Source organism: Mustela nivalis, assembly GCF_964662115.1.
Source record: "Mustela nivalis genome assembly, chromosome: 8".
Taxonomy (NCBI): domain Eukaryota; kingdom Metazoa; phylum Chordata; class Mammalia; order Carnivora; family Mustelidae; genus Mustela; species Mustela nivalis.
In genome coordinates this window covers 55,942,962-55,968,044 of record NC_139027.1, presented here as the reverse complement: position 1 = coordinate 55,968,044, position 25,083 = coordinate 55,942,962, and the positions used below count along the sequence as shown (strand labels likewise).

At 38.7% G+C, this 25,083-nt stretch overlaps 1 protein-coding gene and 1 pseudogene across 2 annotated transcripts in view; one reads left to right on the top strand and one right to left on the bottom strand.

Moving 5' to 3' along the window:
* The window catches only part of MEIS1 (Meis homeobox 1), a 677,893-nt gene that overhangs the window by 276,324 nt on the left and 376,486 nt on the right, over window positions 1-25,083 (top strand). The window lies entirely within an intron of this gene.
* Window positions 15,949-25,083, bottom strand: part of LOC309870626 (hsc70-interacting protein pseudogene) — a 47,556-nt pseudogene continuing 38,421 nt past the window's right edge. The window contains exons 2-3 of the transcript in view: window positions 16,534-17,213; window positions 15,949-16,431 (exon numbers count right to left, since the gene is read on the bottom strand). The product of the transcript in view is annotated as a hsc70-interacting protein pseudogene (transcript). The remainder of the gene's footprint in view (window positions 16,432-16,533; window positions 17,214-25,083) is intronic.

Here is a 25,083-nt window from a genome sequence, read left to right as displayed (position 1 = left end):
GTTGTTAGTGTTGTTTCATCTTGTTTTCTTAATAAATTCATTGCTAAGATTGAAGAGGATGCATTCTTACATACAAAAGCACATTTATTACTTGCTTTGCCTGCAAATGAGAAAGATCTATTAACCATGTTCTGTATGGAGACAGTATTTTGGCACTCAGTAGAGACTGCCTCTTTTTTAAAAAGGACTGAAATAAATGCATTTGCTGCACAATGGCTGAAGCTGTTTGGTGTCCATAGTGTATAGCTTGTCTGAGTTCCTTCTACCTCATGTTACTTCTTAATGCCAAAGCCAAATACCAGTTGCCAGTTATCATATTTGAGCTGGTGATCTTCTTATACTCTATATAAGTATATACTATATATACTTATATATATCTTCTTATACTCAGAAACTTCAGTCATTTATGTTACTTGCTTGGTCTTCAGGAGCATTTAAACTTTCTTTCTTTGTTGCAGGGTGATGAGATTTATCTCCAAATATCTGGCTCAGATAGGCCTGAAATTCTACCATTACTAATCATCACTTTGGGTGAGTTGATTCCTTGGGTGATTCTCCATTAAAATCATGGCAGAGGGGCTCCTGGGTGGCTCAGTGGGTTAAAGTCTCTGCCTTTGGCTCAGTTCATGATCCCAGGGTCCTGGGATCGAGCCCCACATCAGGCTCTCTGCTCAGTGGGGAGTCTGCTTCCCTCTCTCTCTGCCTGCCTCTCTGCCTACTTGTGATCTTTGTCTGTCAAATAAATGAATAACATCTTTAAAAAAAAGATTTCTTTCCTAAAAAAATAAAATAAAATAAAATCATGGCAGATACTCCTGAGAAAGGAAATGTAGCATTACTCCCCTAATATTGCAGTAGTAAAAATTGAATCAGATCACTCTGCCTACTTGTGTTCAAGAAGAGGCATTTCTCCTGTGAGGAGATCCAAACTATTGGCTTTTTATTGACTCAAGGTGGAGTAAAGAACAAGGCTTAAATATGGAACCAAATGGGCTATAAACACTCTGCTGGATCGAATCTGACCTGAACCCTCTAAATGAGGTGAGACCCTTTACTCGTGGACCCAAACAGATAGATGCATCCTTTTGTGAATAGATGAATACAGAAAAGGGAAGAATGGCCTAGGCATGTATGCCTGTTTTTTCTTCTCAAGTCAGTTAATACAGCAATTCTTTGGGAATGGGGTTAGGAGTGGTCAATAAATAAGAGGAGTGGAAGGAAAACCACAGGGATTAGTCTATCTGGAATCCCATCCGTGGATTTAGTAGAGTGGGGAATAAGTGTTTCCTCCAACAATAACCTGCAGTCTGAGTACCGGACCCACAGAAATACATTATTTTCCATCTGGACAAATGGAGCATTTCTTCTTGGGAAATGGAAACCAAGGTCTCTGGTCCATATAGGGTTCTAGAAGGAGAGAGCAGCCATTTGGAGCCATGGAATTAAGAAATTCCAGATGGAAAGGCAGACTTGTGACAAAAATTGGACACCCAGTGTCTCAATGGGTACAGAGCAGAGTAATAATAAGAGAAATCCATTGAATTCTGAGGGCATGGAAGAGCAGGAACCTTTTACTTCAGGAACTTGAAAAAACTTCTTGTTGAGAACCTGTAGTCTCTGAGGAGCGGTTGAGAGGGTTTGGACAATATTTCTTTTTATAACCCCTCTAATGGACATCGTGCTCTATTTTATATTTAATAGGTACTCACTAAAATATTGGGTAGATTGAATTAAAGAGAATTTCTAAATATTACTAAAGTAAGGAAATGTATACCAAAAAATAATAACCCACAGGCTTAACCCTTGAAGAATGCTTGCATTTTAAAAGAGGACTTTGTTATACCAATTTCATCTGTAACTCATAGAATATACAGAGCATATTTCAACCAAAAGCTCTTAGGGAAGGCTCTAATTTCTCCCCCATATGCATATATTCCCCAGAAGCCCAAGGTTAGCAGTTTAGTACTTTACTTAGTCAGATCCCTACCACAATCTGAATTTCATGGTTTCTTCTAAGGAATGTCAGTTCTCTTATTTTTGCCATTGGTCTGCACATAAGTATCTAGAGCTCTCAGGAATTAGAAATACATATTAATGAAAGTGAATCCTACCTAAAGAATTTGTTAGGAAATTTGTTGTTTGTTATAATGATAGAGACAAAAAGTTGGACCATCACCACCCAAAAACCCAAATCTTCTCACATAAATTATTGGATCCATAATAAACTGCCTTATATGGTGATTGTAAAGCTAATGGAATGTGATACAGTAAGGATGGATTTCATATTTATTTTGTCTTTTGTATCAAGTAGGTGGGGAGTTGCTGATGTCAGGAAAGTCCCTAATTGAGAATCACAGTGCATGGGGTTCTGATAAATGACAACTGCCTCAGCCAGAACCAATGACCACGCGGGTTCCCACTTCATGGCCAGGGTCACTGGGGAGACATTTCTCATTGGATCAGCTTATTGTAAATATTAGGTTTCAGCCTTTGAGCATATATTGCTGGTTTTCAGTTACTTGGAGCTTTAGAACATCTGCTTTTTCATAGGAAAAAAAAAAACGAAGAAATGGAAAGGGAAAGAAGAAAGAAATCTCTTAAGGAAGTGTTTAAAAGTTGAGCTGATAGATTTGGCAGTTCTCATTTGTGGCAGGAGTAACAGGCATCACAGGGGCAGTGTGACTTCAATATTAAAGAATAAACACTTTAACATTATTAAATACATCATAGCAGGTTTTATAGCAAACTTCATAATAAAGTTAGATGTTTCAGTATCAAAAAGGCACACACATTGCTTTAATGGTATCTACATGTTATGGATTGTAACAGCTTGTTATGACATCATCTGTTAGGAATTTACTATGGATACTTGTTGGGGGGGTGATTCAAAGAAGCTCCTAATAAGATGCCATGGAGTGTAACTATATCTAATGACAATTGGTCAATTATGGATAAAGCATTTTCAAAGAGAACTGTTGCTTTAAGCTCTATTAAAACGTTAATGAGGCTTAGCAAAAGTCTCCATTTCTTGCCTGCTGTTCTCTCATCCGAAAAGCCACACTCCTTTGTGACTCTTCCCAGCTCCAAGGGACTATACAGTTTAGAAGGCAGTTGGGGATAATTTTAGCTGCAGACAAGATTTTCAGTTCAGCAGCAGACCCAACCTTGGGGTTGATACCTGGGGGCTAGTGTGATTCAGATAGACTTTTTTAACTTTTTAGGCTCTTTTCTGTCTGATTCATCCTCTTTGTCTCTCTGTGGGAAGCATCTGATTGAAATGAAATCCACTGACCCGAAAAAAAATTTTCTTGACTGGTGACAAATAAGTTGGCTGCCCTCAAAAAAGAGTGTTTTCTTTAATTCTGGAGATGGTGTGGGGTCTCAAACTTGCCACTTTGGGGTATAAGCCAGCCCATGGATTTGTTTAACAAGAGCTGTGCTTATAAGACATGGATTTAAGTGCTTTTAGGGAGGGCACACCTTCTCCAGTTTATAGCTAGTTTCACAATGTCCTATTGTCATAGACCAGGCACAGTTTCCTGCCTGACCTCTAAAAAAGAATCGTGAGCCCTGGTGGCTCACAGTGCATGGTTCATTCCTGCTCCCTTCACCCTCAGTTTGACTTGATGTCTCACTGATGCCTCCCCACAGCTGGACCTTGTTCCTCACAGAGAGTTTTTGGTGAAACCAGAGTCATAAAGACAGGATTAAGAGCAAAGTCCAAGGAATCCCAGAATCTAAGAGTTTGCAGAAAGTCTTAAGAGTTTGGGATACTCCAACTGCAGATGAGCAGCTTTAGACACAGAGAGGGGAAAACCTTGGAAACGTTTCAGCCCCCGAAGGAATAGAGCAGAGACTGAAAGTCAGGTCTTTTGATTCCTCATCTTGGCATGCTTCACCCACTACACCCCACAGCTGGCCTGAAAGATGCCTTCTTTATATGACCCTTCCTCATGTTCCCAGAGAGTGTGTCTTTTTCAAAGTCACCATCCACATACATAGGATGGCACCAGCTGTGCAGCCCAACCCCACTTACACTATACTACTATGTCTGGGGAAATGGAAGTCAAGACCAGTGTGTTCACAATAAGCCTGCAAGTCTCAAAGAAAAGTGCTTCTGTACTGATGGCAGAGAACTTGGGGCTGGAGACAGATTAAGATTTAAAACAAATCCCAGGATTCAACTGCAGACAACTCAGGTTGAGTCCTAGGCCCTTCTTTGTTAAGAGTTTGTGGAAAGTTTCCTTCAGGATTGGCTTTGGGAGGAAACAGAATGGTGTGGACTCCTTAAGGTATCTTGAGCCACCTCAGGAAGCCTTTCTTCAGGCCCCAAAATGGCCCTGTAGCTAAATATTACCATGTCAACCAAGGAAAAATTGTCTGAAATTCAGTTAGTAACTCACTCATATGAGCTTAATACTGCCCCCTTTGAGCATGGTCCTTCAAGAAGACATTCCTGGAATAGGAGAGCTGCTAGACTGGCTGGTTCAATGAGCTTTCTTCATGAATGGAAGAAAGGAGGGTAAGGAGAACCCTGAGCATTAGTGAGAGGCAGGAAAGCAGATGAAGGAATTGTTGTGGGGAGAGACATTGGCTAATAGAGAAACTGAAAGTAAAGGAGTCAGTGAAGGACTAGGGACATCAGTGGGCAAGACTGCATGGTCACGGCCACAAAACCTTTGTCAAAGATTGGCTATGGCCTCTTACTCAGTACCCTTAAAATTCTCAGCGCCTAAATCCTGCCAGTATTTTCAGCAAATATCTCCAGAAAGCTGGAAGAAAAGATGTAAATATCCCAACTACTATTTTAGTGCCTGGCACATGATCTCAATAAATGTTTGTTGAATAAATGAACCAAATATTTTTAGTGTATATTTGCTTAGCCTTACAGTCTGGTCTCTGGAGCTTTTGACCAAGGCTTTGGTGCCTACGAAGTAGGTTCTAATCCCAAGAGATAGGGAGTGGAATGGACCTGGAATCAGAAGATGCCGGATTCCTCATCTGCCTAATAGTAACAAGAATAATACATACCATCCTATCTCAGAAAGGTGCTATATGACTCCGAAACAAGAGGTTGTAAGAGTATCGACAGCTTGAACATTTATTATTGAATACATAGAGAAATGTTACTTTATCTCTTCTTGTCTGAACTTTGTGGGATTATCCACGGTTGAAACTTTTTTTTGGTCACCTCAGGTAATACAGGTGATTAGTTTATAACTCATCCATTTGAACATTCCCTGGTCCATTATCACTTAAAAGTCAGATGGGATTCTTAAAAGGAATTGAAAGGGAGAGCAGGTTGCTCAGTAGAGTCGGAGTGACATCACAGGTGGAGGTATGGAGTGAAATGTATTTTTCTAGAAAGGGCACAGAGGGCTTCTGGGTTGTAGCTTCCACTGATTCTACAAAGTAATGAGAGACCATGATTAGAAAAAAGAATGAAAGAAACATAGTGGGTGTGCTACTGTAGAAGCTTACTGCTATTGTTTTCTGAGAGTGAAAACAAATCCTAGAATGACTTAGAGGCTGCTTATTGTTATAGCTTGGCCAGGAGGGTATAGACCCAAAACAAAATTGCAAGGAAGACAGCAAAGAATAGGTGGACTCAAGAAGTGAGTGTGTGTGTGTGTGTGTGTGTGTGTGTGTGTGTGTGTTGGGGAGTAAGGGTGGGAGCAAACCAACAGTTACTCATTTGAGTGCCCTAGAAGGCAGATAAGGACTGCTCAAAGATTTGGAGTGTGTGAAGGGTGAAAAAGATTATTAGCAAAAATTGAGCAAGTTTGGGAAGAAGTTTAAGAGAATAAGCTGAAACATTTTTGGATAATTTAGAGTAAAATGAACATATCTTGTTTGATTTTTCTTTTCACTTGGTCCGTTTTCTGTGGTAGAGTATTATATACATTCAATGGAATTTTGTATTAGAAAAGTGTTGAATGAATCAAAATTTCCATATAGGCCAATGCCTCATGCATTAGGGCATTTATGGGGTGAGTGTTAGAAATATGCACCCAAAAAAATGTCTATTTCTTAGTTCACAGTTTGATCTTCTTCATCATTTCTGTTATGGAGCCAATGTTCTCTCAGATTTGGAAAACTTTCCTCACTTATGTACTTATTTGTGTGTACGTGTATGTATATATATATGTACATATGTGTATGTATATATATACATACACGTACACACATGTATATATATACATACACATACACATACATATAACATAAATTGATGAAACTCTTTCCAGACCCATAATTCCAGGAATTTTTTAATGCATTTGTTATTAGTCTTTTGATAAAATTTTCTAATTAAGTCAGTGTGACACTCAGCCAAAAAAACAGAATTACTTCACAATATCCTCATATGTTCCTTTTTGTACCCTGAAAGCAGGATAAAGAAATCAGTTTCAGCTGCAATTAGAGGCATTGAGGTTAGACTGGGAGAAGAACTCCTGGACTGCAGGAGTCTGGCTGAATTGCCTGCCATGTGGGGAATTTAAAATCTTCATCTTTAGAGAATTATAGAAAAAAGTAACCAGTAACACATAGGGTTGCCTCATTACAAGCAGTCATGTCCAGTAACATCCTCTCTGCCTGACAAATTTTAATGGCCTTCAATGCTGTTTTGCCACACTTTCCTGTGACTTGGCTCAGAGAAGATAAGCATTTTTGTAGAGTAGTATGGAAGACTTTGGGCTATCTCCCCAGTCCCCACCTCCCAGTCTGTGAAAACTGATTCCTCACTGGAACTATGAGATGGAACCTGTAACTCATGTTGTACCATGTGGTCCTCCTGAGCTCCATCCACCACCACCCTGACTCGGTCTGATTAGAGTGGGATTCTCACCCAGTCTGAGAAGTGCTAACCACATTCTGCCTTGGGAATGGTATTGAGACTCAGAGAGCAAAATGGCCATGGTTAAGAGCATAGAACCTGAAGCTAGATTTCCTAGATTTGAAATCCATATCTACTACTCATTTGTTATGTGAATTTGAGCAAGTCACTTAATTTCTCTGCCTTACTTTTGTTGTCTGTAAAATGGGGACAAACCTTACAGGTTGGACAAGAGGATTAAATGAGTTAATACAACATGAAAATTACTTAGGGTCTGGAACATAAGGGATAGCTCACTCTCTGAGGGATAGCTCACTTGTAACCTTGGCTGGTCACTTGAGCAGATTAGGAATGGAAGACATCACTGTGGATTGGTCATCTTCTGCTTTGGACCTATGGAGAGAAAGCCAGTTTTCAGGACAAGATGAGAGAAGCAGAAGGGAGTGAAAATGTAATGCAGGAGACCAGAGAGGCAGCTAGACAGAGCAGTGCCTTGATTCTTCATAGTTTTCTGGCTCCTGGTTCTGGCCTCCCCTAAGACTGACCTCCTTTTGATCTGTTGATTTCCATAAGATACTCGTGTGTCCTTATGAGAAATGTTGCTTTTTGGCTTTCACTATTTCGAGTGAGATTCCATTACTTGGAACTAAAGAACCTTGGCTAGATATATCCTTAGTTCCCCTTGAACACACACTTCCAAGAAATCAGAACAAAAAGAAGACTTCAAGGGAAATGTCCTGCATATTATATTTCATGTGGGGTCACTTCCTCTTTCTTAGAATAGGAGATGCCACCATTTTGACCTATTTTATTCTTTTCAAAAAACATTGTGTTCTCCATTAGTAAGTTCTAAACTGAGGGACTTCTTCAACAACCAAAACTCACTTTTCTTCTACATGAAAATGACTTTAGAGTTGAGTGAGCCAAATTTCTCATCTTCTAACTCTGTTATATTTGGCAGTCCAAAAAATAGTGTCCTCTTCCTTCGTCTCAGATAGTAGGAGAGCTCAGGCAGAGGTGGGATGCAAAATGTACACAGTATTTGGTTTTTTTCCACTGCCAAATCCAAGTCCTCACACTCAACCTGCTAAATCCTTTGACTTCAGTCATGAAAAATGACACACATTACTATGCCTCATAACACATCTTCTAAAACCTTTCCAAATAACCAGCCGGCGGGCAGCATTGCCAACCTCACCACAGACACCATCATTTTTTCCTTTCCCTGTCTGGCTCTGAGTTTTTGGAACAGAGGTGAAACTTAAGCTTCCCAAACAAAGACCGTTTACTAGGCAACTTAGGGCAAGTAATTAGCTCACACACCATAAGGTGCCATGGAGCTGTTTGCAGATCTTGTCCAAGTTTGGGTCTTTTTTTCCCCCTAGAAACTCACTCTTTTCTCTGAGAACCCGCAATCATTTACCACTGGGTGAGGGAACTACACTTATTATAAGAGTAAAATATTTAAAACCTCTTTCAGGGATGGTCAGACACCCTCATAAATCATATTCTCCCCACTGGTGAGTTTGGGATGGTAAGGTCATGTGTTGACATATTTAGAAGCCATTGGGGTGCTGTGGTTTCACAGCTAGGAGGGAAACTTGAGCTTGTTGAAGTTGGAGCGTACTTGTATTTTTATTTATTGAATTAATGAAATATTGGCAACAAGCTGTGTTTTACTTTAGACAGAATGTGATTTTTTTCTCTTTGCCTCCACTTACCTTGTCTCCCTCCCTGCCCCTCCCAAATAGACATTTTTGTAATGTTTCAAACACTAGAAAAGCTTCCTGGGCAGTCAAACTGAACCTTAATAAAATCAAGATGAACCAATCAATATGTGGAGATGTGGCTTCCATTAAAATTGACATTTGGGTGTTAGAAAAAAGAAGAAAGAAACAGCATGAAAGTAAATATTTTGAATGTGTTTACAAGGCTGCTGGATTCTAAGTGTTTGCACATGTATCAATCCATTCGTCAGCTTCACCGGTAGTTTTCAAAAACCACAGATCACCAGAATCTCATGATATTTCCTTACTTTTGGTAAAGGCATTACCACTCTGTGAATGTGAATGTGTGTGCATGTGTGTGTGCACACGCAGTAGTGACTAAATAACAACAAACGTTACCGTCATGGTTTAGTGCAGAAGTTTTTAGTTCTAGCTATAAGCTAACCATCTGGGGAGACACTGGAAGCCTCCTAGGCATCTGTGCTTTTTAAAAGCTCCCCAGTTTATCATTTATGGTCCCAACAGGAAATCAATGGCACATTCAAATTGGGTAACCTGAAGAAAGTTTAATAAAGGTGCTCTACAAAGGTGCTAGCAGAGTGGAGGAAAGCCAAAAGTGATAGTACAGTACTATCTAGGGGTAGGAACAATGGAGTGCTGTTATCACCCTAGTCTCAAGGAGGAAAGGGTAGAAGGAGTTATCGGAACCCAGAGAGAGAGGGTCACCTGACAGGAGCTGTGACCTTCAGACAAGGGATGCAGCCAACTCCCGATAATTCCACAGACGTCAGCCATGAAAGGAACCCCAACCATATTCTCCTGCCCCCTGACCCCATCCTCTGCTGGTCCTCTTTGTTGACCAAAACCAACTAGAAGCCAGAAGCTGAGGAAGCAGTCCATAAGATCAGCCCTCCTCTACCCAGGAAAACACAGCATGTAGAAGAGTATAGAGTGGATCCAGAGGACAAATGGGAGTTGTCCAGCCCATCAGGAGAGTCTCATGCAATCAGATTTAACCTCTGGAAAGGGCATTGTGATAGAAGTCTGAAGTCTCAGGAGGAGTTCTGGCTTGCTGTGACTTTGGGCAACACATTCCACTTATCTGAGGCTGCTTTCTCAATTGAAATATAGGGCATCGAACTAGCTCGGTGTTATCCAGTATGCTTTTAGTACTCTCCTCTTATAACTTAGAGGCCGTTTGGGGTGGGAAGATGATTGGTTCTAGCCTCATTCCCCATTGCAGTCCACAGTATAAATCAGTCACGTGCTAAATTTCTTTTGAGAGTGCCGAATTATTTCTCTTAGCTTACTGTATGCATGTTTAAGTCAGTGAACATCTGGACTACTGTGTTCACAAGGAAGAAATTGTGTGTGTGTGTGTGTATGTGTGCACCCTTCTAGGTAACCTTAGAGATGAGAAAGGAAGGTGGAGTTGAGAAAAATGAGACTTAAGGAGGCCAACCCTAAGTTCTTCATGTTTAAGAGGCAAATATATGGTAGAATCACCCTTCAAATTTATGTCTATTTTGTTCTAAAAACAATGCCACCAAAGGACATGAAAACTGGAAAAAAAATTACAACTACCTACATTCAGATATACACAACCTTTAACATGTATATATTTTTTAGTATGTCTGGTTACCCTGCCTCAGGTTTAAATGCCTGTCCTTTTTGCACACTACCCTTGAGGGTGCAGTTCATCTTCTGATGTCTTTCAACAGAATACAAAAGACAAACCAAGTGACAGATGAGCAAAACTGTTATTGGATTTATGTAACATTTGAAATAGCTATCTATCCCTATTTTCCCCCAACCAAAAAAAGAGAGTTTTATTTTAATACTAAGTAAAGATGCAACTTTTGAGGGATATATTCTCTCACTCCACGACTGTCAGGTTTTTCTCAATGGGAAATCGGGCTTTTGAAGCCTCTTTTAGAGGTTCCTGTGTTCACAGTTCAGAGAAGATAGAGGTCAGTGAGGAGGAACAGTGGCAGAGGCTGTGGGACTTCAGGGGGTCTTGCAAGATGTGGATGGGAATTTTCACATCCGTTTTGTATAAAGTTCTGTAAGCCCAGTCCTGGTCTCTCTAAGGAAAAAATAAATATAACCTAAGAAAAGTAGTGTTTAGAAGGTATTTTCCTCTGTCTTTTAAATGACTGGGCCCCAAATACCTCGGTCAGAAAATACTTATACATTAATAATATGTACAATGCTAGAAGGCAGCTGCTGGGTGATAATTGTGAAAAATATATTTTATTAAAAATAATGAGTATTAAAACACAAGGAAGGTAAAAAAAAAAGAGAGAAAACACAAGAAAGGTAATTGGCATAATGTGAACTTAGCATAAAGAAAAATAGGAGTAGAAAATAAATTCTTATTTCTACTTGGGATAATGAATGAAGGACATTTTCACAAAGAAGAATACTTTGAGCTGAAACTTGAAAGGTGAATAAGGTTTTACCTGATGGATGATGAGTAAGGGCGTTTAAGGCAAAAGGAGTGTATGTGCAAACGGACAGAGGTCTAAATGACGAGTCAACAAATAATAAATAGTTCAATATGTCTATAGGATAGGATGCAGGTGAGGCAGCTATAGAGGCAAAGTTGGCTTAGTAGGTGGCAGTCACACTATGATGTGTTTTACATGACAACTTGAGTACTTTATATTTCATCCTGTATTTCCCATCATTTTAAACTATTTTGCGTATATCCCCATAGATACACACATGCTGAGTGTCTATATGATGTTATGCTAAATAAAAAGAGCACATCTTCCCAAAATACCAGTTTTACTGGAAATATTAGAGAAGTTTTTTTTTCTGATTTATTTATTCTTAAACACAGAGATTACTGTTACATAAACCATCTCTTCACTAAAGCTGAGAAAGTAAAACACATTTATATGTGGAGGTTAATAAAGCGCCAGATTTTTATGTTAAGAAAAACTCAGTAAGGTTAGTGCTTTAGTTAAATCATGGTAACCAGGGTGAAAAAAAAAAAATGAAACATGCTAATATCTATTTGCTCAAGGATGTGGATTGGAATTTCTTGGTGAACTGTAAAGACTGGCAAAGCTAAGATTGTTCAATTACAAATTTGTAATCTTAATTATTTATTTTTATTTACATATAATGTATTATTTGCCCCAGGGGTACAGGTCTGTGAATTGCCAGGTTTACACACTTCACATCACTCACCATAGCACATACCCTCCCTAATGTCCATAACCCAACCACCTTCTCCATACCCCCACCCAAGCAACACTCAGTTTGTTTTGTGAGATTGAGTCTCTTACAGTTTGTCTCCCTCCCGATCCCATCTTGTTTCATTTTTTCCCTTCCTACCCACTATCCACCCCCTACTCTGCCTCTCAAATTCCTCATATCAGGGAGATCATATGATAATTGTCTTTCTCTGATTGAATTACTTCACTCAGCATAACACCCTCTAGTTCCATTCATGTAGTCGCAAATGGCAAGATTTCATTTCTTCTGATAGTTGCATAGTATTCCATTGTATATATATATATCACATCTTCTTTATCCATTCATCTGTTGATGGACATCTAGGTTCTTCCCATAGTTTGGCTATTGTGGACATTGCTGCTATAAACATTCCGGTTCATGTGCCCCTTGGAATGACTACATTTGTATCTTTAGTGTAAATACCCAGTAGTGCAATTGCTGGGTCGTCGGGTAGCTCTATTTTCAACTTTTTGAGGGACCTCCATGCTGTTCTCCAGAGTGGGCTGCACCAGCTTGCATTCCCACCAACAGGGTAGGAGGGTTCCCCTTTCTCCGCATTTTCTCCAAGATCTGTTGATTCCTGACCTGTTAATTTTAGCCATTCTAACTGGTGTGAGGTGGTATCTTATTGTGGTTTTAATTTGTATTTTCCTGATGCTGAGTGATGTGGAGCAATTTTTCATGTGTCTGTTGGCCATCTAGATGTCTTCTTTGCAGAAATGTCTGTTCATGACTTCTGCCCATTTCTTGATTAGATTATTTGTTTTTTGGGTGTTGAGTTTGGTAAGTTCTTTATAGATTTTGGATACTAGCCCTTTATCCAATATGCCCTTTGAAAATATCTTCTCCCATTCTATCAATTGTCTTTTGGTTTTGTTGACTGTTTCCTTTGCTATGCAAAAGATTTTGATCTTGATGAAGTCCCAATAGTTCATTTTTGCTCTTGCTTTCCTTGCCTTTGGCGATGTTTCTAGGAAGAAGTTACTGCAGCTAAGGTTGAAGAGGTTTGATGGATTCCTGTCTCACATTGAGGTCTTTCATCCACTTTGAGTCTATTTTTGTGTGTAGTGTAAGGAAATGGTCCAGTTTCATTCTTTTGCATGTGGCTGTGCAGTTTTCCCAACACCACTTGTTGAAGAGACTGTCTTTTTTCCCATTGAATATTCCTTTCTGCTTTGTCGAAGATTAGTTGACCATAGAGGTGAGGGTCTATTTCTAGGCTCTCTATTCTGTTTCATTGATCTATGTGTCTTTTTTTATGCCAGTACCATAATCTTGATGATGACAGCTTTGTAATAGAGCTTGACGTCTGGAATTGTGATGCCACAAACTTTGGCTTTCTTTTTTAACATTCCTCTGACTATTAAGGGTCTTTTCTGGTTCCATACAAATTTTAGGACTGTTTGTTCCAATTCTTTGAAAATAAAATTGATGGTATTTTGACAGGGATTGCATTAAATGTGTAGATTGCTTTAGTAGCATAGACATTTTCACAATATTTGTTCTTCCAATCCATGTGCATGGAACATTTTTCCATTTCTTTGTGTCTTCCTCAATTTCATTCATGAATACTTTATAGTTTTCTAAGTACAGATTCTTTGCCTCTTTGGTTAGATTTATTCCTAAGTATCTTATGGTTTTGGGTGCAGTTATAAATGGGATCGACTCCTTAATTTCTCTATGTTCTGTCTTGTTGGTGGTGTCTAAAATGCAACTGATTTCTCTGCAATGATTTTATATCCTGACACTTTACTGAATTCCTGTATGAATTCTAGCAATTTTGGAGTGGAGTCTTTTGGGTTTTCCATGTAAAGTATCATATCATATGCAAAGAATGATAGTTTGACTTCTACTTTGCTGATTCATATGTCTTTAATTTCTTTTTGGTGTCTGATTGCTGAGGCTAGTACTATGTTGAATAGCAGTGGTGATAGTGGACATCCCTGTCATGTTCCTGACCTTAGTGGAAAAGCTCTCAGTTTTCCCCCATTGAGAATGATATTTGTTGTGGGTTTTTCATAGATGGCTTTGATGATATTGAGGTATGTGCCCTCTATCCCTACACTCTGAAGAGTTTTAATCAAGAAAGGATGCTGTATTTTGTCAAATGCTTTTTCAGCACCTATTGAGAGTATCATATGGTTCTTGTTCTTTCTTTTATTAATGTATTGTATCACATTGATTGATTGGCAGGTGATGAACCAAACTTGCAGCTCTGGAATAAATCCCACTGGTTGTGGCAAGTAATCCTTTTAATGTACTGTTGGAACCTATTGGCTAGTATGTTGGTGAGAATTTTTGCATCTGTGTTCATCAAGGAAATTGGTCTATAATTTTCCTTATTGATGGGGTCTTTCTCTGGTTTTGGAATCTAGGTAATGCTAGCCTCATGAAACGAGTTTGGAAGTTTTCCTTCCATTTCTATTTTTTGGAACAGTTTCAGGAGAATAGGTATTAACTCTTCTTTAAATGTTTGGTAGAATTCCCCTGGGAAGCCATCTGGTGCTGGGCTCTTTTTTTTTTTTCGGAGATTTTTTTTTTTTTAAAGATTTTATTTATTTATTTGACAGAGAGAGATCACAAGTAGGCAGAGAGGCAGGCAGAGAGAGAGGAGGAAGCAGTCTCCCTGCTGAGCAGAGAGCCCGATGCCTGAGCCGAAGGCAGCGGCTTAACCCACTGAGCCACCCAGGCTGCTTCAATCTCCTTACTGGTTATGGGTCTGTTCAGGCTTTCTATTTCTTCCTGGTTCAGTTTGATAGTTTATATGTCTCCAGGAATGCATCCATTTCTTCTAAATTGTCAAATTTGCTGGCGTATAGTTGCTCATTATATGTTCATATAATTGTATTTCTTAGGTGTTAGTTGTGATCTCTCCTCTTTCATTCATGATTTTATGTATTTGGGTCCTTTCTCTTTTCTTTTTGATAAGTCTGGCTAGGGGATTATCAATCTTATTAATTCTTTCAAACAGCCAGCTCCTAGTTTTATTGACTTGTTCTACTGTTCCTTTGGTTTCTATTTCATTGATTTCTGCTCTGATCTTTATTATTTCTCTTCTCATGGATTTAGGCTTTCTTGGCTGTTCTCTCTCAATTTCCTTTAGGTGCAGGGTTAGGTTGTGTACTTGATACCTTTCTTGTTTTTTGAGAAAGGTTTGTTTCACTATATACTTCCTCTCAGGACGACCTTTGCTGTGTCCAACATATTTTGATCAGTTGTGTTTTCATTATCATTTGTTTCCATGAGTTTTTTTCTATTCATCTTTAATTTCCTGGTTGACCCATTCATTCCTTAGTAAGATACTCTTTAGCTTTTATGTATTTGGGTTCTTTCCAACTTTCCTCTTGTGATTGAGTTCTAGCATTGTGATCTGAAAATATGCAGGGAATGATCCCAATCTTTTGATACTGGTTGGGACCTGATTTGTGCCCCAGGATGTAATTTATTCTGGAGAATGTTCCATGTACACTAGAGAAGAATGTGTATCCTGTTGCTTTGTAATGGAATGTTCTGAATATATCTGTGATTTCCATCTGGTCCAGTGTGTCATTTACAGACTTTATTTCCTTGTTGATCTTTTGCTTGGATGATCTGTCCATTTCAATGAAGGGGGTGTTAAAGTCCCCTACTATTATTGTATTATTGCCAATGTGTTTCTTTAATTTTGTTATTAATTGGTTTATTTAGTTGGCTGCTCCCATGTTAGGGACATAGATATTTAAAATTTTTAGTTCTTCTTGTTGTACAGACCCTTAGAGTATGATATAGTGGTCCTTACTCACCTCTTATGATAGTCTTTGGCTTAAAATCTAACTGATCTGATATAAAGATTGCCACCCCAGCTTTCTTTTAATGTCCATTGGCATGGTAAATTGTTTTCCACCCCCTCACTTTAAATCTGGAGATGTTTTTGGCTCTAAAATGAGTTTCTTTTGGACAGCATATTGAAAGTTTTTTTTTTTTTTAAGAAAAATGTAGGGACTAACACACCCTTTTAATGTTTTTAAATATTTTTAAGGTTTAAAAAGTGTTTAAAGTTTGTAGTTCCTAGTAGGAAAACATTATATGAATGAATATCCTAATGGCAAACCATTATAGAATGTTTCGGTTGCACGGGGAACAGAAGGGTAGGGATTTTCTTCACAGCACCCCAGCTTTCTTCATGAGAAGGTCAGAGGTACACTGGTTTGTATTATTGTGACATCCATTACATGATTGAAGTTGCTTTTCCTTCAGCAAGGGCTTTATTTGTCAGAAGGGCATTATGCTTGACCTCCAAATTTGGCTGACAATTTACTGATGAGATGCATGACCTTTGGGTTGCTCTGATATTTTGACATATTCGTTGGGTTCTGGGCCACATCCTGGAAGGCCACCATAACTTCTGGATTCTGCATGGCTGCAAGAACTTCTGGATCACTAAGAATTTCATTGAGTCCAGGCATTCCTGCCATTCCAGGTACACTCCCACCCCCACCATTCCAGGCATTCCTCTGGGAAAATAACCAGGCATTCCCCCAGGAAAGCCACCTGGGAAAGAACCATACTGAGCTCCTGATTGTTGTCTGGGTTCTTCCTCCCTCTGGGCTCTCTCATGTCCTTCCCAAGCTTTCTTAACCCTTTCTATTCTTTATTTGATCTCTTGCTCTTCACGTTTTCACTCATACCTTCTCCAATGTTGAGTAATTCTCTGGGCCCTCGGATGAACTTCTTTCAGCATTGCACTAACATCTTCATCATAATCCAGTTTATAAGCAAGGGCAAGATCATGTGCTGCTTCTTCCCAATGGTCCAGAAGTCTATGTGCTTTCCCACACCACTTATAAGGCTGAGCTGAATCAGGATTTCTTTCAATAGCTCTGTCACAGTCTCGAATGGCAGCATTTGGCTTCTGTAATTTGATGAAGACACTGGCTCTCTTGTCATACAGAATGACCAAGTGAGGATGTAGTTTGAGGGCATCTGTGACCAATCAATGGCTTTCTGTAGTTCACCATCATTTAGGGCAGCAATGGCAGCCACTCTTTTATCATTTACCTGATTCCTCATTTCCTTGGTTAACTCTACATTTTCATCTCCCATTTCTTGAGAGGCATCAGTATTTGGTTCAATCACACCTTCATTGTCAATTTCTAGATCACTTTCCTCACTTAATGGTTCATCTGTCTTTATGTTTTCCTTTGCCTTCTTACTATCTGGTTTTTCTTCCATGATAGTCTTCTGATTTAGTTTTATGAGTGGCAGGTGGTATTTTACCCCCAATGCTCTCCACCCACTCCCACAGGAAATGCATTTCCTCGGTGTGCAGAATGCTCAGATCCTGCTTACAAATTTTCACAAAGGCCCAAAGCTCGTTTACTTTGAGGGGTCCTTGGTCCAGAGGCAGTGGCAGGCAGCAGGTGCAGCTGAGGTTGAGACACAATTCCGGGCACAGCTATTAGCTCAGCGTCTGGTTTTTTGTTTTTGTTTGTTTGTTTTTTTTTTTAATCCATTCTGAAACCCTGTGTCTTTAGATTGGGGCATTTAGCCCATTTACATTCAGGGTAACTATTGAGAGATATGAATTTAGTGCCATTGTATTGCCTGTAAGTTGACTGTTACTGTATAATGTCTCTGTTCCTTTCTGGTCTACTACTTTTAGGCTCTCTCTTTGCTTAGAGGACCCCTTTCAATATTTACTTAGGGATGGTTTGAGTTTACAAATTCTTTTGTTTTTTGTTTGGAAGCTCTTTATCTCTCCTTCTATTTTCAGTGATAGCCTAGCTGGATATAGTATTCTTTTTTAAGATTTTATTTATTTATTTGACAGACAGAGTACACAAGTAGGCAGAGAGGCAGGCAGAGAGAGAGAGAGAGAGAGAGTGAGAGAGAGAGAGAAGCAGGCTCCCTACTGAGCAGAGAACCCAATGTGGAGCTCAATCCCAGGACCCTGAGATCATGACCAGAGCTGAAGGAAGAGGCTTTAACCCACTGAGCCACCCAGGTGCCCCTGGATATAGTATTCTTGATTTCATGTTTTTCTCATTTAGTGCCCTGAATATATCATGCCAGTTATTTCTGGCCTACCAGGTGTCTGTGGATAAGTCTGCTACCAATATAATATTTTTATCATTGTATGTTACAGACTTCTTTTCCTGGGCTGCTTTCAGGATTTTCTCTTTGTCACTAAGACTTGTAAGTTTTACAATTAGATGATGGGGTGTGGACCTATTTTTATTGATTTTGAGGGGGGCTCTCTGTGTCTCCTGGATTTTGATGCTTGTTCCCTTTGCCATATTGGGGAAATTCTCTACAATAATTTGCTCCAATATTCCTTCTGCCCCCCTCTCTCTTACTTCTTCTTCTGGAATCCCAATTATTCTAATATTTCATCTTATGGTATCACTTATCTCTTGAATTCTTTTCTCATAATCCAGTAGTTGTCTCTCTTTTACTCAACTTCTTTATTCTCTGTCATTTGTCCTTCTATATCACTAATTCTCTCTTCTGCCTCATTTATCCTAGCAGGGAGGGCCTCCATTTTTTTTTTTTTTTAAGATTTTATTTATTTGACAGACAGAGATCACAAGTAGGCAGAGAGGCAGGCAGAGAGAGAGGGGGGAAGCAGGCTCATCGCTGAGCAGAGAGCCTGATGTGGGGCTCGATCCCAGGACCCTGAGATCATGACCTGAGCCGAAGGCAGAGGCTTAACCCTCTGAATCACCCAGGCGCCCCAGGGCCTCCATTCTTAATTGCACCTCATTAATACCATTTTTTATCTCAACTTGGTTAGATTTTAGTTCTTTTATTTCTCTAGAAAGGGCTTTTACTTCTCCAGACAGGTTTCTCTAATATCTTCTATGCCTCTTTTGAGCCCAGCTAGCCCCTTGAGAATCATCATTCTGAACTCTAGATCTGACATATTACCAATGTCCGTATTGATTAGGTCCCTAGCCTTTGGTACTGCCTCTTGTTCTTTTTTTTTTTTTTTTTTTTTGTGCCTCTTGTTCTTTTCTTGTCATTTTATCCAGATAAGAATATATGAATGAGAGAACCAAATACTAAAAGGGTGACAAAGACCCCAGAAAAATTTACGCTAACCAAATCAGAAGACTCCACACTGGGGGGGGGGGGGTGTGATAAGAAGGAGTTTAAAAATAAATAAATAAATTTATATATATTTATATTAGACTGGTGAATAGAACAGAGCCACCCACTTGATTTTGGGTGTATTTTGGTCTCTTAGAAGAAACTACCTCTCAATATTTTAAAGAAAGAAAAATATATATATTAATAAATAAGGGTAAACATGATAAAGGGATGGAATATGACTGTAAAGATGAAAATTTAAAAAAAATTCTAAAAAAGGATTTGATAAGATAAGTTGGTTGGAAAAAGAAAGAAAAGAAAACAAAAAAAAAGAGGAGAGAATGTGCTCAGGCTGGAGACTAGAACAAATCCCTGTGCTAGACTTAGGGTATATTTTGTTCTATTAGAAGAAATTATATCCCAAAATTTTTAGAAAAAAAAAAAAATCCTATGTGTATACAAAAAATAAGGCTAAATTCAATGAAGGATAAAATATGACTATAATAATGAAGGTTTTAAAAGATTTTTTAAAAGAAAGTATTGTTAAGATAAAGTAGTTTAAAAACGTTAAAAGAGGAAAACTTTAAAAATTTGATAAGAAAAAATATTTTAAAAATTTAATTAAACTTTGCAAGACTAGAGGATCATGGGGGGGAAAGCCATGAATTCCAAGCATTGCTTTCCCCTAGCTCTGGAGTTCCGCTTTTTCCTTGATCCAGGAGCTTGGTCTTGGCTGGATGTTCTTGCAGCTGTTCTGGGGGAGGGGCGTGTTGCCTGTGTTTCTCAAATGTCTTTGCCCAAGGTGGAATTGTACCGCCCTTGCCAGGGGTCATGCTAAGTAATCGCTCAGGTTTGCTCTTCGAGCTTTTGTTCCCTGTATGCTTTCCGTAGAGCTTTGGAGGATGGGAATGAAAATGGTGGCCTTCCAATCTCTGGTCTAGAGCTTGTGGCCCCACTCCTCAGTGAGCCCTTGGAGAAAAGCGCTCAATCACTCCCATCTCCCTGGCCTTTGGCTGCATGCCAAGCTCCCCTGGCCTGTGACCCAGTGTCTCTGTCTCTGGCACACAGCCCCGCCTGGAGTTTACAAACCCAGCAGATCACTGCCTTTCTTCCAGGGAGGCCTCCCCAGATCTGCCACTTGTGGGGTCAAAGAGCAGTTGCCCAGCTGTGCTGCAGATCACAGTTTAAGGTAACCCTGAGCTGAGAGATCACTCCTTGTCTCCGTCTCTGTAGCTGGCTTCCCCATTCTATTACCTGTGAGCTCTGCTATGCTCAGACACCCCCGATCCTTCTTTACCCTGAGGGACCTGAGACCATGCTGTCCCTACGAGGCTTTACCCCTGCTTAGCCTCGGAGCAATGTCCCTCAGTGGAGCAGACTTCTACAAGTTCTGACTTTATGTTCCACTGCTCCACTGCTTGCCAGGAGCTGGTCCTTCCCCCTGTGGCCTATCTTCCTGTTACTCTGGATTCACTTCTCTGCATGTCCTACCTTGCAAAAATGGTCAATTTTCTGTTCCTAGAATTGCTGCTCTTCTTCTCTTTGATCTCCTGTTGAGTTTGTAGGTGTTCAGAATGGTTTGATAACTATCTAGCTGAACTCCTGTGACCTGATGTCATTTCAGTCTGCTACTCCTCTGCCATCTTGCCTCCAATCCCCAAATTAGTAATTTTAAAAAGAATTTTTGAGGAAGAAAAATACAGCTTTTACAAATCTATCCACCTTCTCTCTCTGTTTGTGCTAATATGAAAATATTTTGTCAACATTTAACTACTCTTAGTCCCACTTGGGTGAAAATGACATTTTCAATAATTCAGAATAATTAAGAGAGAGGGCATTTTAAGCAAATTTAGTGACATTCTTTATATACATTTGTAAAGTATGATAATTTTTAAATACATTATTTATGAGAGGACAAAAACTTGAATCAAGGAAAAAGTGTAAAACAATGAGACAATGTTTTAAAAAATTGATATCACTGAGAATTATGAAAGAATATGAAATACTACACAAGGAATTTGACAACGAAGAAGATAATGGCAACTTAAAAAGATATTATATACACTTATATGATTCTTTAAAATAATGATGGATTTATTATTGTGAAGATTAAAATTTGCATAAATCAACATCCCTCAGGATAGAAAAGTATCAATTACAATATCAGGACAAAATAGCTCTTATGAAAATCTCCAAAAAAGGAAATACTATATACTGATAAATAAGCAATAAATCAGGGAGATATATCAACAATGAGTGTATTTGTACATTGTAGCTAACAAATCAGTTTTGCATATATAAGTGACAAGAAGAAGAGTTATAGGTTTTCTGTGAACTGGCAGATGATTATTTCAAATTGAGTAAGTTAGAGGTAGCTATATAGTGCTTTTTATGCTATTTTAAATAAAGACTTTATTAAGACAATAAAAAACAAAAAAAAAAACACACACACTTCTCTCTCCACAGAAGAATCTGATCTATTTTTGTTTGTTTGTTTTGCTTTTTTAAAAGATTTATTTGAGGGGCACCTAGGGCTCAAATGGATAAGTGTCTTCCTTCTGCTCAGGTCATGATCTTCAGGTCCTGGGACTGAGCACCAAGTCATGCTCCCAGCTCAGGAGGGAGTCTTCTTCTCCCTCTCCCTCTGCCTCTCCCCTTGCTTAGTCTCTCTCTCAAAATGAATAAATAAAATCGTTTTTTTAATTTTAAAAATAAAAAATAAAGATTATTTGAGAGAGAGAACATAAGCAGGAGGGGGGCCAGAGGGAGAGGGAAAAGGAGAGAGAGTCTCAAGCAGATTCTGTGTGAGCTTTGAGTCCAATGTGGGGCTTGAGTTCATGACCCTGAGATCATAACCTGAGCTGAAACCAAGAGTTGGACACTTAACCAGCTGGGCTACCCAGGTACCCCAATCCATTTTTGACACAGAATTATTAAACTATACTTGGAAAGTTCTTTACTTGAAAGGGAAATTTTGTGTGTGTGTGTGTGTGTGTGTGTGTGTGTGTTTTATTTTTTTCATGGTTTGTATTGTTGAGGTATTTGCTTTTGTTTTGGACATTTGTTTTCTTTTATCAAAACTTAATTTTTTTCAAGAAGTTTAAGATTGAAAGCAAAATTGAGAAGAAGATGCAGAGATTTCTCATGCTCCCTGGTCCCACATATGCATAGCTTCTCCTATTATCAATGTCTCTCTTTCTTGTGGCACATTTGTTAGAACTGATGAACCAACATGATACATGATTATCATTCAAGGTTTATAGTTTATATTAGGGTATACCCTTAGTATTGTCTATTCTATGGGTTTAGAAAAATGTATAATAATTTGTATTGATCATTATGGTATAATGGAATATTTTCACTGTTCTAAAAATACTCTGTGTTCTACCTGTTCATCTCTTCCCCCCCCAACCCCCAAGAACCACTGATCATTTTACTTTCTCCATGTTTTGCCTTTTACCGATTTTTGTATAGCTGGAATCATATAGTATGCAGCTGTTTCATTTTTTTTTTCATCTAATAATATGCATTTAAATTTCCTCCATGTCCTTTCATGGTTTAATAGTTCATATCTTTTTAGTGCTGTATAATACTCAATTTTCCAGATGTATCACAGTTTATCCATTCACCCACTGCAGGACATTTTGGTGGCTTCAGAGTTTGGCAGTTATGAATAAAGCCATTATAAGCATCTGTGAGCAGGTCTTTGACTGAATTTTCAGCTCCTTTGGGTAAATACCAAGGAATGCAAGTGCTTGATTGTATGGTATAAGTATATTCAGTTTTATAAGAAACTGCCAAATTATCTTCCAAAGTGACTGTACCACTTTGCAATGAATGAGTTTCTGTGCTCCATATCCTCTCCTGGATATAGTGTTGTCAGTGTTTCAGGATTTTGGTCATTCTAGCAGTGGTGTACTAGTATCTTGTTGTTTTAATTTGCATTTCCCTGAGGACATATGATGTAGAGCATCTTTTGATATGCTTATTTGCCATTTGTATATCTTCTTTGATGAGGGTTCTATTAAGATCTTTGGCCCAATTCTAATCAGATTGTTTGTTTTTTTATTGTTGAGTTTTAAGAGTTCTTTATGTATTTTGGATAACAGTCCTTTATCAGATGTGTCTTTTGTAAATATATTTTCCTAGTCTGTGGCTTATCTTCTCATTGCCTTGATATTGTTTTGTGAACCTAAATTTTTTATTTTAATGAGAGTCCAGCTTACCCATTATTTTTTTTGAATCATGACTTTGTTATTATATCTGAAAAGTCATTTTCATACCTGAAGTTATCCTATGTTATCCTTGGGAGTTTTATAGTTTTGCATTTTATATTTTGAGTAGTGATGCATTTTGAATTAATTTGTGTGAAGGGTGTAAAGTCTGTTTCTCCTCCTCCTTCTCCTCATTTTCCTCTCTCCCACCTCCCCTCCTCCTCCTCCTTCTTCTTCTTCTTTGTCTTTTTACATGTGGATGTCCATTTGTTGAAAAGCACTGTTTGTTGAAAAGACTATCTTTGCTCCATTCTATTGCCTTTTCTCCTTTGTCAGTATTTATGTGAATCTCTTTTAGGGCTCTCTATTCTGCTCCATTGTTGTGATTTTTCTGTTCTTTCACCAAATACCTCAGTGTCTTTTTTTTTTTTTTAAGATTTTATTTATTTGACAGACAGAGATTACAAGTAGGCAGACAGAGGAGGAAGCAGACTCCCTGCTGAGCAGAGAGCCTGATGCAGGGCCTGATCCCAGGACCCTGGGATCATGACTTGAGCTAAAAGCAGAGGCTTTAACCCACTGAGCCACCTGGGTGCCCCCTACAGTGTCTTGATTACTGTAGCTTTATAGTAGGTCTTGAAGTCAGGTAGTGTCCGTCCTCTAACTTCATTCTTCTTCAATATTGTGCTGTCTACTCTAGGTTTTTGCCTCTCCATGTGAACTTTAGAATCGGTTTGTCAATACCTTGAAAATAAGTTGTTGGGATTTTGATTAAGATTACATTTCATCTGGGGGTGCCTGGGTGGCTCAGTGGGCCAAGCCTCTGCTTTTGGCTCAGGTCATGATCCCCGGGTTCTGGGATCGAGCCCCACATCAGGCTCTCTGCTCAGTGGGGAGCCTTCTTTCCCCCCTCTCTTTGCCTGCCTCTCTGTCTACTTGTGATCTCTCTCTCTTTCTGTCAAATAAATAAATAAAATCTTTTTAAAAAAAGATCACATGTAATCTGTAGATCAAGTTGTGAAGAACTGCCATCCTGGAGTGTTGAGTCTTCCAATCTATAAACATGGACTATCTCTACTTTTTTTTTTTTTTTAAGTTCTTCTTTGATTTCTTTCATTAGAGTTTTGCAGTTTTTCTCCAATAGATCTTATACTTATTTTATTAGACTTATACCTAAATATTTAATCCTTGGGTTATGCTAATGTAATTGTTGTTGTGTTTTTAATTTCAAATTCTACTGGTTCATTGCTGGTAAAGTTAAATTTAATAGTTCTTAGAGTTTTAAATTTATCACTCTCAGAAGTATGCTAAGCATATAAAGAGAGGCAAAGTCATAGAAAATGTAAATAAAATTATTTAATAAGCTCAAATATATGAAGCAAGGATTTGACATTGAGACATAGGCAACAAATGATTGTGATCTCTGAAGGAAGATAAACAAGCACAGCCTTCCACTGAGCCAGTTTCCAGGCTTTAGAACAGGAAAAGGAACTCAAACAGTAGTCTTGTTGAGTTGAAAAGATGGAGATCATATTTTGGGGAGGTCAAGGTGTGTAGAATTTGTAGGGCAGAGTACTGGAAAAGAGAAAATTACAGAGAGAGAAAGAGAGCTCTAGAGACCTGCAGAAGTTCCCCCTCAGTCTTTAGTTGGCTATTGATCTGTGCATGGATGAGAGGAAAAAGTGAGGCTAGGGAAAGAACCACTAGAAAAATGTAGGCAGCACATTCCCTAGAGTTCAGAGGGAGCTGGGAATACTTTGTGAATTAACCTGCAAGATGGCAAGACCTGGTATTACACAAGGCATCAGGTAGCATCCTCAATAAAGTATTGAGACCACACAATATTAAATGAGAATATTATAAGCAAGAATAGTATGCCCATAAATTTGACATCTTAGGTGAAATGGGAAAAATGTTGAAAGATCCCAAACTTCCAAAACTCACTCAAGGAAAAAGATAAATCCTAATAATCCTATATCTGTTAAGGGAATAT